The sequence below is a fragment of the Chenopodium album genome, chromosome 5 (assembly GCF_948465745.1).
Source record: "Chenopodium album chromosome 5, dcCheAlbu1.1, whole genome shotgun sequence".
Taxonomy (NCBI): Eukaryota; Viridiplantae; Streptophyta; class Magnoliopsida; order Caryophyllales; family Amaranthaceae; genus Chenopodium; species Chenopodium album.
This window is the reverse complement of record NC_137838.1, coordinates 16,040,230-16,059,371: the sequence shown is the minus strand read 5'-3', so window position 1 is coordinate 16,059,371 and position 19,142 is coordinate 16,040,230.

Sequence of the window (19,142 nt, the reverse complement as noted above, 5' to 3'; positions counted from 1 at the left end):
TGTATGAGCAGACACAAGCAATCAACAATGCAAAAAGCAAAAATTTTCCGCCATTTTTGTCATGAGACGAGTGGAGGGTACTGACTTTCTCCCGAAAAAGAAAGACGTGAAAACCGAACTTTTATTTTCAAATTTCCCTCGATGAGAAAATTTAGAAAAAGTTTTTGAATTTCCCCAAAAGAAAAGACATGAAAAAAGGAAGAAGTTTTGAACTTCCTCGTTGAGCAAGAAGAAATGAATCACATGGATTGTATGCATGATGCATGTTCTTAGGCTAGGAGGCTAAGGACAATTACATCATGTGACACGATAGATGAATGAACTTAGGTCATGGAGCTAAGCATCATATATGGTGTAAAGAAACGATCTTGAACGTCACTTAGGTCTGGAAGCTAAGCACGCATATAGATAAAGTGATTATTGCATAATGAACGTTGCTTAGGTCAAGGATCTAAGAACGATATGTGTAGACACCTACTTTTGGCCTCTTGTCCCGAAAGGAAGTGCGATGATGTTACAAAAATCCGTTCCTCATGCTAGATCAAAGTTGAAGTGTTTATGGACTATGAAAAGAATTATAAAGTAAGTTGAAACCCATATTTGAGACCAATTTATATTAGATCCTTTTCCAATTACTAATTAGGCCTAAAACGTGTTCATACATGTTTAAACTTGATTAATAACGGACCCAAATGCGTCAAATGCAATGATTGGATCCAATGGAACCAACATTGTTGAAAAACCGAGCCAAACAGATGAAACAACTATCAAATTTCCATACAAAGCCTATACAGATGGATATACCTTTCAAAGATTTTTCCAGCGGTATATTATAAGCCCAATTCTGAGCCAAAACGAAGAAGTTGTGATCAAAACACTAAACCGGGCCTAAAACCGATATCCTTGCACTCCAACGGCCATAACTTTTGATACATAACATATTTTAACCAAATTATAACGGAATTAGAAAGTAGACATTCAGAGCTTTCCAATTATATCTCACACGCCTTAATCCCACTCCGCAATCAAAAGTTATGGAAGTTTTAAAAACGCGCTTTCGTATAAGGCAAACCGCAAACCAGCCCAACTCAATCAGTTGCGCGTGCCTGGCGCACGCGACTCATTGAGATGCGCGCGCCACCTGACGGCGGGGCTCTAAAACCCTAAACCTAGATCCCTACGCCTATAAATAGGAGTCTTCGTTCAGCATTACGGGGACTGGAAAAATCAAAATTAAAACCCTATTATTTTCAAAACCCTAATCTCTCTACTTCTCTTACTATCATACTACTTTTCCCTCTTTCTTCCATACTACTCTTCAACCCTAATCCATCCATTGAAGCTCCTGAAGGTACGAAGAAGAAAGAAAGTCCATAAACACATTAAACGAAGATTTAACATAAAAGAAGAATGGTTAGTTTCCTGAGCACTTAGATAAATCCCTTTTCTTTTATTGTTTAAATCACTTTAATTGAATAAATAGTGTTGTTTGATCACTTTAAACAAACTTTTAATTAATTAATTCACATAGTACTCTTTCGTTAATCAAGACTACAATTGGAATAGTTAATTGTTGTTTTATCACTTAAGACAAGGCGAATCTTGTTTATTTATTGTTCTTTCACAAATATTATTAAATAAGAATAACGACTTTTGCAATGTAAACCCTATGTGATTAATGCTTGTAAATAAAATCTACGTGATTAATGCTTGTAAATAAAATTTACGTGATTAATGCTTGTAAATAAAATCTACGTGATTAATGCTTGTAAATAAAATCTACGTGATTAATTCCTACGGGATAGACCTAAAATACGACGTTAAAACATCTATACATATGTAAAAATGCCAATTTAATCACAGGAATATTTTCAAAAATCTTTCAAGTCTCATCCACTCATCTTAATTAAATACTGATCACTCAAATCGATAAATAACCAAGAATCCTCCCTAGTGGAGTCGCCAAATTGTAGGCGTCGCTCGAAGTGCGCCTACGTTAAAACATGTTGTGAATATGCTTGCCACTCATAGGAAGTGGGGATTGACATATACGATTAAGGACAACGATTAGGGACAAGGAAAGTAGGGAGCCGCCAACAAGTTTTTAAGGAACTTGTAAACCGTTCACGGATCATAAAAGGCAACCATGAATAAAGGGACAACGATAGACAACAACGATTGACCCGTGAAGGTTACACCCCATTCATAATCCATGAGATTACTAACTCCAAATGGTTCGGAACCACGAAAGGAGGATCGGGGGTGATGGTACGAAGTGAGTCATGGAGTGATATTCGCCCGTATTGGCCTCTACTCGATTCTTGTAGTGAAAAGTGATTCCTGTGATCTTAAAGGCATGCAAAAAATGATTCAATTTGCTCTAAACTATTATTATGCTAAATTGGTTGAATATTAATGCAACACATAATTCTAAAATATTTGTGATCACTTGAATTATCAATAAGATTAAAAAGGAACCTAAGCCAGTTGTCCAAATTATCTTATTAAGCGTGATTTTTAATTACATATTCCCTTTAACATGCAATATGGTGATCAATAAATATAATAAAATAAACATTAATATTGGAAGAAATTTAACAATAATATCGTTAGTTAAATCAAATATAAAATAACCTAATCATGATGCTAGCAATATTAAAATAAAATAAGAGTAATTGGATTAATTAATTACTCACATTCCGCGCGTTCCTTTAAATTGCTACATCATGAATAAATTGTTAGTAACTTCAATAAAAAAAAATATAAATCAAATGAAAATTAAATTAAATAAATGTAGATTTGATTTGGTCCAAACCCTCAGTTATTTGTACCTTTCACGCCTTAGTTTAAGGACAGAATCTCGGGTTAAGAATGGACTCTTTGGAGTGCTTAAGGGAAGAATGGTTTAATTAGGAATATAGGTTTAAGGCTTAGAATATGGGAGAGAGAGAATATAATGAGTAGAGGGAACTCACGGAACCCTAAAAGGAGGGGGGTATTTATAGGGAAAATGAGCAGAGGGAACACACGGAACCCTAAAAAGATAAAAACCCTAAAAATAATGTCGCAACCCTGCAAAGAACACTGCGACATGGCAAATAATACCGTGACACGGGGGAATCTGGAGTGACGCAGGAAATATTTGACCTACGGAAGTAAAAACGCGTGAAGGGTTTACGCGGAAAAGACACGAGAAGATTCCGTGACACGGAAACCGTGACACGACAGTGTCTACCGTGGCACGGTATAGTACGTACACCGTGTCACGGTAAAAAAAAGTACGCGGAAATTAAATGTGTGAAGAAAAGGCAGAATTACACAAAAAGTCACCCACGGAAATATGCCCCGTGACACATCAGCATTTGCCGCGTCGCGGCATTTTAGCTGCTGCGCGGTAATTCTAGTTTTTTAGCGCGTTTTTAAAATTATCATAACTTTTGATCTGTAACTCGGAATAAAGCATAAAATATATCATTGAAAAGATTATCAAGTCTTATTTCCAACCCAATTATAATAAGTTCAAAATAATTTGTATATTTTAAAATATGGTCGTTTTAGGAGAAGGGTGTCGGTTTTGGGCCGAGTTTAGTGTTTTGCTCATATCTTCTTCATTTTACATCGGAAATTGGGCTTATAATATATGGTTGGAAAGCTTATTTCAAGGAATATCCAAAATAATAATAATTGGATCAAAAATATAAGACCAAAAAATTAGTTTCTCTCGGTTTTGCGATGTGCACACGAAGAGATGAGAACAAGTTATAGTTTAGGGAAATGAGCTAGGAAATGGGTTGGTTTATGAAATGTATTGCATAGAACATGGATTTAAGAACTTCAAAGATTAAATACTCAACCCTACCAGTAATGGCGGTTAAAGGTTGTTCATCATCGGGTTTGGTTTTGGGGAGACATTTTTAGGTGTCTACAATAACCTCAATTTTTTTTTTCCCTCTACCAACATTACCTACCTTCATGGATTCAAATAACTCTAATGGTAGACCATTACATCCCCTTCCTGTAAGACTCCGAACGCAAACACGGCACACCAGGCTGTCTAATAACCCGGTTCATGACACATACCTTCCTTCCATTGGTATGCTTTCATCACCTCAAGTTCACATTACAACAGCTCGCAATGCCACGCCTTCCACAACTTGGCTCCTTGATACGGGTGCCACGCATCATGTCACTCATGATATGTCCAACTTGACCTTCCCACATCCCTACAAAGGAACCGAATAAATTGTCATTGACAATGACACTGGTGTTTCTATTACTCACACTGGTTCAGTTACTCTTCACACCTCTCCTACTAAATCTATTCATTTATTGAATATTCTATGTGCACCCACTATGACTTGTAACATCATTTCTTTTTCTTAACTCAATCAATCAATCAATCAATCAAAGCCTTAATCCCAAAAGTGGGGTCGGCTAACATGAACCAAATTTGATTATTCCGTGTAGTCATCAACATAAATCTTTCTCCTCCATCCCTTACGATCCAAAACTTCATCCTCACGTAAATCCATGCACTTCATATCCTTCCTCACTCCTTCCAACCAAGTCATCTTTGGTCTCCCTCTTCCTCGTTTAATCCCTCCATGGTCCCACTCTTCCACTCTTCGCACCGGTGCACCCTCGGGTCTCCGTCTTACAAAAATAATTTAGTTTTTGAGTTCTTATCTGATTCATTCTTAATCAAAGACAGTCTCACGGGGGCACATATGCTCAAAGGTACAACTAGCCAAGGGGTTTATGAACTACCATCTTTTTCAAATATCCTAGCATTGTCCACTATGAAAACTACTGCAATAGATTGGCATCATAGACTTGGGCATCCCTCAATATCTTTTTTCTAAGAAGCTTATCTCGGATTTTGATCTGGGTGTCTCTCAATCATTGTCCTTTAATTGTAATGCTTGTCAATGCAATAAAAGTCGTAAACTTCCCTTCAACCGCTCTACTTTAATGTCTTATGCTCTACTAGACATTATTTGCACTGATTTATGGACATCTCCAGTTTATTCCCTTGATGGTTTTAAGTACTATGTTATTTTTGCAGACCATTTTACCAAATATATTTGGTTCTACCCTCTTAAAAATAAATCGGGCACTAAGGTTTTTTTCATCCGATTTAAAGCTCTAGTGGAAAAGTTTTTGAAAAGCTAATAAAAATTCTCTATTCGGATAATGGGGGTGAATATGAAGCTCTAGAGTCATTTCTTACCATCGATGGTGTATCTCATCTCACATCAACACCACATACTCTCGAACATAATGGTTTTGCGTAATGACGACATGGTTATATCGTTGAAACTAGCTTAGCTCTCTTATCTAATGCTAAATTACCTCTTAACTTCTGGTCTTATGCCTTTTCTATGGCATCCTATTCAATAAATAAGTTTCCTACTCCAACCTTATCAAGTAAATCTCCTTATCATTGCTTATTTGGGTATCCACCTAATTATCTTAAATTACGGATCTTTAGATGTTTGTGTTACCCTTGGCTTAAGCCATATACTTCTCACAAATTAGATCCAAAATCTAAGCCGTGTATTTTTATTGGTTATTCAAAGACTTAAAGTGCTTACCATTGTCTTGATCCTACAACTAATCGGGTATATACATCTCGACATGTCAAGTATGTCGAAATTGAGTTTCCGTATTCCCAACTAATTGAAAAACATTCTACCTCCTCCATTCTTCATCCTGATTCTTAGTGCTCAATTAGCAGCACTGTCAAAACGGTTTGACAGTTCGGGTTCGGTTCGGTATTAAATTGGGTCGGTTTGAAATCAGTTTAAGTGTCTCGCGGGTCGGTTTTGGTTCGGTTTAAATAGTTATCGGTTCGATTCGGTTTCGGTTTATTCTTGAGCGGTTTTAATTCGGTTCGGGTTGTAAATGGTTCGGAAAGTAAACGGTTCGGTGCAGCCGGGTTGCAATTTGTTAACAGTTCGGTTTAAGCGGTTTTTATACCGGTTCAAACAGTTTCGGGTTGGAAACGGTTTCGAGTTAGAAACGGTTCGATTCTTTTTCGGTTCAGTTTTATTTTGGTTTGGTTTGTTAACGGGTTTGCCTTTTATACGATTTAACGTTATTCGGATCAGTTCCATTTCACGTTTACTAAATTATGGTTCGGAACGGTTTTTTATTTCAAAAAACCGGTTTTTAATCGGGTCGTTTGGATTCGGGCAGTTAAACGATTTTGGTTTGAAGTTTCATAGTACTTGCTAACCTTTTGCCGGTTAACAAGTTTTATATCAAGCCGAGACTTCATCACTTCATATTTAGGCATTAAGCATTATATTATATACAAATTCTCATCGATTATAAAAATACATATCATGTTATTTCAAGTTTAGTCATACTGATCTTACTAGTTTATTACGAAGTAACGTAGATTATAAAAGTTTAGTGTATTAATGAATTATTATTATTGTTTTACTATCACATTATTAGCTGCTTCTTACTCAATCAACTAATTGATGTGTCATAATCATGATTTGATGAGTTATTGTGACGTCGAAATTACAGTTTGATTTATAGACGGTTCGGTTTGTAAGTGGTTCGGTTTATAAACGGTTCGGTGCAAACGGGTTGCAGTTTGTTAACGGTTCGGTGTAAACGATTTTTACCTTGGTGCAAACGGGTTGCAGTTTGTTAACGGTTCGGTGTAAACGGTTTTTACCTCGGTTCAAACGGTTTTGGATTGGAAACAGTTTCGGGTTAGAAACGGTTCGGTTCCTTTTCGGTTTCGGTTTGATTACAGTTCGGTTTAGAACTGGTTCGGTTTGTTAACGGGTTCGGTTCTTATACGGTTTGACATTATTCGGATTGGTTCGGTTTCGGGTTTACTTAAATACGGTTCGGGTCGGTTTTCGGTTTTACAAAATCGGTTTTTAATCGGTTCAGTTCTCATTTAAATCGGTCGGTTTCGGGCAGTTAAACGGTTTCGGTTTTGGTTTGAAATTTGACAGCACTATCAATTAGTCTACCCTTTTTACAAAATCCACTACACATGCCAGCACTAAATAATCCATTAGGCCCACCAACTCCAAATCATAGCAGCTCATTATCCCAAAATCAAAACACCTCACACGTTGCTACTCCCTCTTCCCCACCTAAAAATTCCACCAATGCACACTTTACCTTTGAAGCCTCCACTAACTCACAACCTATTTCCAAAAAACTCATATTCTAGTGACAATTTAAACTCATCTCCTATTGAGGAAAGCACATCACTGTCTATAGACACTAACATTATCACCCAAAGCACTCCTATCTCACATGAGTTACATCCCACTCTTGACACCAACCAAAAACATGGCATTATAACTAGGTCCAAAAATAATATCTTTAAACCAAACCCAAAATATGCACATCATACCTCCACTCAAAACAAACCAATTGCACCAACTACTGTTGCACAAGCTCTAAAAGATCCACTTTGGCATAACGCAATGGAAGATGAACTTACATCACTTTACAAGCTTGGTACTTGGGATTTGGTTTCGTTAACTAGCACATACAATACTGTCAAATGTAAATGGGTATTTCTAATTAAATACAAGAAAGACGTTCAATTGAACGGTATAAATCTCTCTTAGTGGCCACCATTCGTACTTTACTAAATGGGTTCAAACATTGCGTTTCAGATGCATCGCTATTCATCTTACATCACTCCGATCCTCCAACCCCATATACTTAATTGTATATGTGGACGACATCATTGTCACCGGACCAAACTTGGTGGCTGTCAACTCATTTGTCACAAGATTTTCTCAACGTTTTTCACTCAAGGATTTGGGTGATCTTTCATATTTTCTTGGTGTGGAGGTAATGCCAACTCCTACTGGTTTATTTTTAAGCCAATTACAATACATCACTGACTTACTTGCAAAAATGGGCATGCTTGAAACTAAACCATCTCCTACTCTTATGATAGTCACGCAAATTTTGTCCGCTAGCTCCGAGGTTGTACTTTATGAACCTAAAGACTACAGGGCAGCAGTTGGAAGCCTTCAATATCTCACTCTGACTCGTTCAGATGTAGCATTTGTCGTGAACAAACTTTCCCAATTCATGCATCGTCCTACTTTAGACCATTGACCAGCTGTGAAGTACTCTAGATAAGGATGACTATACTTCCAGAGTGGGTCATGTTATTTTTCTTGGTCGTACACCTATCACTTGGTGTTATAAGAAACAAAAGTCATTAGCAAAATCTTCAACCGAAGCTGAGTATAGGGCGGTTTCTTCATCAACATCCAAGGTCATGTGGATACATATCTGCTTATAGAAATGGGTGTTCGTCTTGGTTATACTCCGGTAATCTATTGTGATAATCTTAGCGCTACTCACCTGAGTGCTAATCCCGTTTTTAACTCCAAACGAAACATCTAGCTATTGCTTTCTACTTCATACGAGAACAAGTTCAAAAAGGAACATTGCGCGTGGTTCATGTCTCTACGATTGATCAATTAAAAGATCGCTTAACCAAGCCATTAACTCGACCATGGCTAGACTTGTTAGCATCCAAGATTAAACTTTCCGAACCATCGTCAGTCTTGCAGGGGCATGTAGAGAATAGTAAAAGATAATTACACTCCTCAAGGATATATTCTCATTTAGTATAAATGTATAATATCTCTTGTGATCCTATTTAGTTAATATCTTGATATTCCTTAATCAAGGATATTAGCTGTCAATCTATCTTGTACATAATAGGCGTTAGTCAAGGATATTAGTTGTCCTTACTAAGATAGTTTATTTATCTACGTATTTAGCTCAAGCTATGTAATATAAGGAGAATGTAATTCTTCAGTATAATACAATTCAAAACTCTTTTAGTCACAGGTGATATGTAAGAATGATGTGCACTTTTTTCTTCTCTTATATGTTTGCATATTTTATTTTTTTATTCAATATTATATATATGCAATAAAAATATTGAATGATTACATATAGTTAAAAAAGACAGATAATAAAACAATTGATAAGCCTAAACATCATTTATGAGGTTAAAATTTTAGGAAAAAAAAAATTAATACTTCGTACTAAGCTTTAAGTTAAAGGCTTTGTAGATTTTTGCTTACAAGATTATAAGATTATTTCTATCATATCAATTTGTGTTAAACTCAAGAAATATGGGAGAAAACGGCTTAAGCTTTGTATTGATATTAACCACATATATATACCCAATACATTAGGAAACCTAATTAGCCTAAAACTCCCAAAAAGATACACTTAACATAAATACAATATTAACATAAATATACCAACTCTAATACTCCCCCTCAAGTTGGAGCATGCAAATCGCGAATGCCCAACTTGCGTAATAGAAAACCAAACTGTTGTCGTCCAAGAGCCTTGGTCAAAATATCTGCCAACTGATGACCCGTCGAAACATAGGAGGTAGAGATATTACCGCTTACCAACTCATCACGAACAAAGTGACAATCTACCTCAATATGTTTCGTACGTTCATGAAATACAGGATTCTTAGCTATATGCAAAGCCGACTAATTATCACAAAACAACTGCATAGGCTTTGAATGCTTAACACCAAGAACAAACAATAACATTTTCAACCATTTCAACTCACGAGAAGTAAGAGCCATAGACCTGTACTCGGCTTCTGACGAGGATGTGGCGACAGTAGGTTGTTTCTTAGTCTTCCAAGAAACAGGGGAACAACCTAAGAAAACAAAATAACCTGACAAGGAACGCCGACTCAACGGGCACGCCGCCCAATCACTATCACAAAATGTCGTCAAGCGTAAATCCGTCGTAGGTCTCAACAAAATACCTTGTCCCGGACTACCCTTAAGATAGCGCAAGACACGAATGGCCGCCGCATCCCAATGAGAAACCTGGGGAACACTCAAAAATTGAGCCAAAACATGCACTGAGTAACTCAACTCCGGTCGAGTGACCGACAAATAAACCAAACGACCAACCAAACGACGATACTGTTCCGGATGAGCGAACGACTCCCCGGAAGCATGAGCAAGACGATGATTCTGCTCCATCGGAGTAACAATGGGTTTACAACCCAACATTCCTGCCTCAGTCAAAATATCTAGAGCATACTTCCTTTGAGAAAGAAAAATGCGCTCCGGACTCCGAGCAACCTCGATGCCTAAGAAATACTTTAGCAAACCCAAATCCTTCATATAGAAGAATTTGCATAAATATGCTTTAAATCGAACAATAGCATCGTGTGAGGAGCCGGCAATAATCAAATCATCGACATATACAAGAACATGCAAAGAGACACTGCCTTGTACATAACTGAAAAGAGAGTAATCAGCATATGAATTCTGAAACCCAAAACCTCGCAGAGCACTCAACAACTTAGAAAACCACTGTCTCGGGGCTTGTTTCAAGCCATATAAAGACTTCCGCAACCTGCAAACTTTGCCAGGTGTCGGAGTACCGTACCCTGGAGGAAACTGCATGTATACTTCTTCATCCAAATCACCATGAAGAAAAGCATTATGAACATCCATCTGATGTAACTCCTAATTCAAAGATACTGCAACAGCTAATAAAATACGTATCGTAGCCATCTTAGCAACAGGAGCGAACGTCTTATTATAATCAACACCTTCAACCTGTCGATTGCCATAAACAACTAACCGAGCCTTGAGACGTTCCACCTTTGATTTGTCGGTGTACTTGATCTTGTACACCCAACCACTGCCAATCGCTCTTTTGTCGGGAGGAAGATCCTCAACAGTCCATGTGCCATTGCGTTCTAGAGCATCAATCTCATCTTGCATTGCCTTGCGCCAACCGACGTCTTTAACCGCTTCTTTGAAAGAAGACGGTTCCTTTCCCTTGGTTATCGTCGCCAAAAAACACCTGTGTCTCATAGAAAAACGATTATATTCAACATGACAAGCTATAGGGAAAGGTTTACCTGAGGAATGTGATTGAGAAGGGTCGACAATTGATGTAGAAGGGTCTATATTTTCAGTGATGATAGTGTGCGTTACATTATTGCGATGCCAAGAAGGAGGTCATTTATCACGATGTCCACGACCCAAATTTTCTGACGAACTCCCCCTCAAAAAATCCGGGTTTAAAAAAATACCATTTCCATCCAAATCTCGCTCAACAATACTCGAAGAACTGTCAACATCACCCGAATTTTCAGAAATTGGCAAATTTTCACCGTTCGCCGCCACCGCCGGCTGCCGGACTACCCTCTGACCGAGGTTAGGTCTGATCGGCGCCGGACTCCGGCCTGGACTGCCCAGCCAAACCAGGCTGGGGTGCTGACTGCCCAGCGCTGGATGGCTGGGTGCGTCTGGCCTGTTGTCCAGCAGGCGCTGGAAATGCAGCGGGCTGGTCAGACCCGTGCTGCTGGCTGCTTGTGTTGTGGCCAACTGCCGCTGGATTTCCAGCTTGCTGGTCAGTGGCTGGCGCTGGAAATTCTAGCGGCCTGGCGTTGGGCGCTGGCTGGGGGTGCTGGCCAGTCCGTGCCACGGCCTGGTTGTGGCTGTGAGGAGCTGGCCGCGGCTAGGCTGTGGTGCGGGCTGTCTCAAAGTTCGCACCCCCAAGCTACCATCATACACACCAAAATCGCCCAACACATCGTCCTCCCACACCGGCGGAGTCGCAAAGTACTTTTCCCACAACACACGTCGGTCATCCGGAAGAGATTCCAAATACGGGAATTTATCCTCGAAAAATTGCACATCCCGACTTATAAAAAATTCATTTGTCTCCAAATCAAAGAGACACCAACCTTTTTTTCCGTGAGGATAACCAATAAAGATACACCGTCGACTCCGAGAATCAAACTTGTCCTTAACTCGAGGACGATTCGCAGCATAAGCAAGACAACCAAAAACCCACAAACTATCATACGAAGGCAACTGACCAAATAAAAGCTCATGGGGTGTTTTACCTTTCAAAACCGAAGTAGGAGTGCGATTGATAAGATGCACCGCAGTCATAACACACTCACCCCAAAAATACTTCGGCAACTTAGCCTGGAACCGAAGTGCACGGGCCACATTTAAAATATGACGATGTTTACGCTCAACTCTACCATTCTGTTGAGCCGTATCAACACATGATGTCTGATGCAGAATGCCCTTTTTTGCAAAAAACGACCCCAAACTCAGAAATTCTTGACCGTTATCACTTCTAATCACCTTCACCTTCTTGCCAAATTGAGTCTTGGCCATAGCACAAAACTCACGAACCAACTGAGAAGCCTGATATTTACCAACCATCAAGAACACCCAAGTAGCACGAGAAAAATCATCAACAATGGTTAGAAAATAACGAGCATCACAACTCGAGACAATCTTATTCGGACCCCAAATATCACAATGAATTAAATCAAAAATTCCAGATGCTTTATTCATACTTAACGGAAAAGAGTTTCGTGGTTGCTTCCCCATAAAACAAATAGAACAATAAAAAAAAACAAACATTGTCACTACTATGAGTACTACGACTACTAGAAACTCCCGGAAGAGAGCTCACAACTTGCATTGACGGGTGCCCGAGACGCCTATGCCATAATAAACTCGCATCTGAAATAACCACTTTGTTCGCCTGCAGATTCCGAGCACGAATCGGACGAAAAATATAGACCCCATCACATTGGACCCCCGCTCCAATCAGGTTCCTCAAACTGCGGTCCTGAATAATGCATAGCTTGTCAGTGAACATAATAAAATAGTATTGTTTTTCTAATAATTGAGACACAGATAACAAGTTGCATTTAAGAGCAGGAACATATAAAACATTATCAAGAGTTAAATTATCGGACAAAATAACTCTTCCTTCTTTCGTTGCTGTCGTGTCTTCCCATTGGGCAAACCAACAGGCGAAGAGATGTCATGTAAATCAGTGAAAAGATCAATATTACCAGACATATGATTCGAAGCGCCAGTGTCAATTAGCCAATTAGTGGGATTATACGTACCAAGTTTGTTGCCATTTGACGAAGAACCAGACTTGGCACCCTTTACCGCAGACATGAGCTCCTTCCATTGAGCATCAGAAATCGTTGGAACACTTCCACGATCAGAATCAGAAACCGGGTCATTGTTACCACGATAATTTTCAGCAGCACCAGCAAACTCACCCTTGCCCTTACCAGAAGACCGACCACCACTACCTCCTCGACCACCACGCCCTCCACGCCCCCACCCGGGAAGCCATGAAGCTGATAACAGTGGTCCTTATCATGACCAGACCGTTTACAATAAGTACACTCAATCCGCTCGGAAGTTTGACCGGAAGCCGTACCTGTTGCATTAAAACCAACAGTCGCAGAGGAAGAAGAGGTCTCATGTGCCTCAGACACAAATTGCTTACGCTCATCAGCAATAACCTTAGCATAAGCAGCATTCATACTAGGCAAAGGATCACTCATCAACAAAGTAGACACCACATAATCAAACTTCTTAGGTTCCAAACCAAGACAAAACTGATGCAATAACTCATTCTCATGCAACTTAGCATATTCTTTCGCAGCGGAACAAGTACAAGCAGGCAATTTCACATAACTAGACAATAAATTTTGCAATTTATTCAATTCACCATAATAAACTGCAACAGAACGACCTCTTTGCTTACAATCAGCAATATCATGTTTCAATTCAAAAATACGAGGACCGTTACCAAGAGAATAACGATCACGCAAATCATCCCACAAAGTTTTAGCATCATCAGGAATAATAACAGTAGAACGAATACTAACATCAAGAGTATTATAAATCCAAGCAACAACAGTAGAATTAACAATACCCCACTGACGATAATCCGGATGCTTAGGATCAGGTTGAACTATAGAACCATCAACAAACCCGAGCTTGCTCTTGGACCGAAGGTTGTTGCGAATAGACCTCGACCACTCTTCATAGTTGTCGACAGTAAGCAACACCGGACAGATCACCAATTGAGAACCTTCACTCGGATGGAGATAATAATCGGTGAACAGCTCATACTTAGTAGTAGGAGGAGGAGGAGGAGGTGTATTGTCATCACCCGCCATCGCACTAAATTACGAGCCAAAAAGAAAACACAACCAAATCAAGAAGGCAAACAAATAAAAACACAGCAGCAACAAAGTACTGCCACACACACTGCCACACAAACGCACAGCAGCAACACCAACACACCACACGATAGCGCACAGCACACACCCTCCTTACGCATCACGCACTCGCACAGCAAACAAGAAACAACACACAGCACCACCACGCACCACTAGCGTGCAGCAACACCACACCAAGGGTAGCACTCAAGCACGAGCACCACAAAAAACGAAGCACACAAGCAGGAACTTGCGCACCAAAACAGAAACCCAGCAATCGAACTTAGAGTCTGGAAGCCTAAATTCGAAAAGCTAAACCAGAAAATTACGGAAAACTGAATTCAACCAAAAGAAAATAATTTTGTGGAATGTAAAAAAAAAAATTGAAGCCTAATCTCACAAACAAACAATATGCGGAAAAAAAAAAACGAACCAAGGATCGAAAAATCTCTAGAAATTAGAGAGGCTGTGATACCATGTTAAACTCAAGAAATATTGGAGAAAACGACTTAAGCTTTGTATTGATATTATCCACATATATATACCCAATACATTAGGAAACCTAATTAGCCTAAAACTCCCAAAAGGATAAACTTAACATAAATACAATATTAACATAAATATACCAACTCTAATAATTTGTTTGGAAAAATTCCAATGTAAGATGGGGTTAATTGTTCATTTTCTTATGTTAATGGCTATTTATTTCCATTTGTATTTGGTAGTAGTTGAATTTAGTTATTTAATTTTGTGGATTTTGTATGACAGCTTAACTGATTCGGTTTAATTAATGCAACTTTCAACAGAATTAAATTAATCATCTTACCTATGATTAGCATGGGATGATATAGGTACCGTTGTTATCGGTTTTATTTACTACGAGTAGGTTTAGTTTTTTTCATCATTTACTTGATTTTGGCTTTAATTGATGAGCTGATTTGATGCTATTTTATTTTATTTTTTTTATTTTATACTTCCATTGATAATTAGGTTAATATTCAAATTAATTTTGTATCTAAATTGAAGTTTGAGTAAAATTCAATTTTTGCATTGAAAGGTTGTGTTGTATGTCCTACAAAGCTAGATTAGGTTTTTTTAAAACAAAAAAAATAATGAAAATTTTAAGGTTTTGGTGGAATTTAGTTTAATGGAAGGCTGTCATTTGGGAATTGAGCTATATGAATCAAGCTAATGGGAATATGTGAAAATTTATGCATGACAGGCTAAATTAATGTGCTTGGTTCTTTTAGTTTTAATTTGATTGCTTGATATATAAGGATATTCAAGAAGTTGAGGGGAACAAAAACCTAGTGTAATTAGAAAATTGAAGTGGGTGAAATTAGAGCTTGGGTTTCCATTAATTAGGGATAAGAATATAATATATGGGTCTCAAGTTTTTTTTTTTTTTTTTAAAAAAAAATCATGAAAATATGAAGTTTTGAATGGAAATTGCAATAGGATTCCAAAAAATGAATAGGAAGGTAAAGGGAGAATACTAGGGACAACAAAAAACATCAAAAGCTTAATTGAAACCGAAATTTCAGCTCATTAGTATCTTTTTTTGGTGGCTTTGAAGTTCAAAATTTAAGCTGAATTGTTGTTTTGCAGGATCTTGAATTCTTGCAATTCCACCCAACTGGTATCTATGGTCCTGGTTGCCTAATCACTAAAGGTTGATTTTACTCGTACAATATATTTGTTCTTTTCGTTCATTTGTCTAATGATTCTAAATGAACTTTGATTAATTGTAATTGATCTGTAAAAGAAAATTTTGTAGTTTATTCCGAAGTATATTATTTTTTCTTTGATAATACCTTTTGCAGCTACTTATTTCTGGATTTTTTTTCTATAGAAGTGATCTTTAATTTCCTTCTCAACTAGAATTTTGATAAAACTTAAAAAGATTGAGTAGATAAACATTGGTTATGTTTCAATTGTTGTCATCCTTTGCTTAGCTTTGAGGTAGTTGATTCGTATATATGTAGTAATAACTTGTACATTTTATTTCCTGAATTAGAGATTGATTGAGGATGAGACTGAGAAAGTCAAGGGCTTTTCAGAAGAGAAAACAACACCCTTTAGAGAAAGACTTATGATATTGGATGTCTAGTGAATGAAGAAGATCTTAGTCTGAGACTCTGAATGTAGTAGAGTCGTAGAGAAGAGCTACAATGCATATAATGAGAAATTTGTTTGTCAAGCCCTAAGCACGAGTTTTACTCAGTAAGAGAATTTTTCTTTTTCATAACTTTAATCTGAGCATTTATATCTTATGCTATGAAATTTTGGTTTTCTAATCTCTACAAGTCGTTGGTGGTAGAAGTAAAGTTTAGGAAAAAGGCATATGTTGTAATCTTCCTTCAATTTCAGTTAATTATTCTGGCTCATACTTTACCATCTAAATTACCCTTGAATTTTAATTAAAAATTATTTGTTAAAGTATTTGTGAATTCAGTCTTTTAGTTGTATGCTGAGCTACTACTTTTGTGGCATATTCTCCGTTATCATGATGAGATGTTAGTCAATAAAGACAAGGATTGATAGATGTTGGCATTTCCTTCACTGAATTCTACTGAATACGGATTTGTCACCATAAAAATTGAAACTTTTTTCCCTCCTTTTTTTGACGGCTTGATGCTTCTTTTGTTTTCTTAAACTTATTGGTTATAACTATTCTCTCTTTGTCTGTAATATGCAGGAAAGACAAGAGCTGATAATATGTGAGCTTGTCTTGCAACGTCTTTATATATTGAATGAGGAAAAGTGGCTGCTTAAAATAGATTAAAGTTCCCAAAAACATTATATCAGGTAGCTTTTCTCACATTTGTTTAATACATATAAAAAAAGGGGTAGTTTTTCTCACAAACCTTGAAATAATTGTAGTTTTACATTATACTGTAAGATTATAGGGATATGGTGATTATCAGTGACTACTTGCAAAACATATCAAATTTGTGTTTTTCCTATGCTCTTTTTACTGTAGTATTACGTTTGACTATGAAATGATAGTGAAAACCGAGACTATCACTAGAATCTTTGTTTTTCATTCTTGCCTTAATTTAAACGTTATCAAGATATCGGGCATTACCATTGCAAATTTGTAATGAAGATTAGAAGTATGCTCAGTTTTTTAAAAATATTTTTCCAAACACATTAGTGACTGAATCTCTAATTACTCGAAAAAATCTTAATTTATGAAGCCTAAAATTTTTTATTACCAAAGAGAATAACTATTTTAACCAAATTCTTTAACCATGGTTAGTTTAATGAATTTTTTAACAATTAATTTATTTTAAAAATAATTTTTTAAAAAACAATCACCCTTCCACCACCGGCCACAGCCACAACCAGCAACCCGACCGTCGGCATCCAACCCCTCCCCTGGCCGGCGCACATCCTCCCTAGCCGGCGACCCTTTCCCCTACTCCCGACACTTCCACCACCTCCTTTTCGTCCACCTCGCCCACTCTCTATTTCCCCACCTTTTCAAATTACGTAGATTAAGGTTCCGGTAGGTTAAAAATTTACAAAAAGTGGTCTGATTGTTCATATTTTTTGATGGTGGCGAGGTGAATGAAAGGAAAGAGGGCAAGGGAAAGGTCTTCAACATGCGAACGAGGCATTTTAGGGGTGAGTGAAGGGTTTTTAGGGTTATCGAGTGGAGGGAGATGTGTTTCGATTCGGGGGACGGGGTGGTGGTTCAGGGGGAAGGGGGAGCGGCGGAGGAGTCCGACGCCCAGTGTGTCGGCTAGGGAGGGGCTGGGCGCCGGCGTGGGTTGTGGAGGAGTGGTGGCAGACTTGTGGGGGAAGGGGGTGACTTTATTTTCAAATTAATTATTTCTAAAATTCATTTAAATATTAAAAAAAAAAAACCTAACTATAGTTAAAATATTTAATTTAAATTTATCATTAATGTTATAGTTAGTTTAATATAAAAAATTCAAAAATACCAATGATAATAAGTTTTTTTTTTTTTTTAAGCAATTTACCACTGAAAAAACTAAAAATTTATAGTGTTATCAAAGAGGATATCCCAAAAAAAAGGCAAAATACACTTTAATAATCCCAACTTTGCTCAATTTAATTTAAATAATTCCAACTTTCGATTATTCTGCAATGATCCCAACTTTCATATGTGTTTTCTTTCTTCAATCCGGATTACCGGTTATCTAAACAAAGGGTTAATATTTTTTTTAAAAAATTATAAGTCACGTGTCGCTTTATAATTGATTAAAAAAATAATTTTAAAATAAATTTAAAAAAAAAAAAAAAAAAAAAAACAAAGACCATCAGCCATCCAACACTGGTGGCCGCACTTCCCCAACCGGTAAGACCCATAGCCCAGCCACCGCCTATGAAACCCAGCCACCAAGAACCCCAGCCACCAAGAACCCCAGCCACCACGTACTCCCACCACCCACGAATCCCGACCACCCCTGAAATGCCGATCTCATTCACGAAACCCACTAACCCCGAAATCCCGACCAACTCACGAAACCCAAACTACTGCACCCACGAACTTCGATCTCCCACAAACCCGACCACCCAAGAAACCCAAACCCACTTTTTCGACCTACCGGAAACCATCCCCTCACCGAACACCCTATCGTCACTCCTTTTGATTGCGATTTCTGGCGATTATAGGAGAGAGAAAGGGTTGCGTTTTTGTATTTTGGGGATGGGGGAGGTGATTTTGATGGTCAAGGTTGGTGTGACAAGTGGTTTCGGGGGTTGGGGGAGGGATAGGGACGGTTTCAGGGATGTGGGCTTTGGTTATGGTGGTTTTAGGTTTTATGGGCGGTGGTTTCGACGTAAGAGTTTTGGCTATGGCTGGTTTAAGGGGTGGGGAGAGGTAGAGGGGGCCGGTTTTGCGGTGTAAGGGCGGTTTCTAGGGAGTTTTGTGGCCGGGGTAAGGGAGGTGGTGGTTCGGGGTTGGTTGTGGATGGAATTGGCGATCGCCGATGGTTGTAGCCTGGCTGGTGGTGGCTAGTTTTTTTTTTTTTATTATTGATATTTTCTTTAATTTTTAATTTTATTTTTTTAGACCACTTACGACTTGACACGTGTCAAGTGA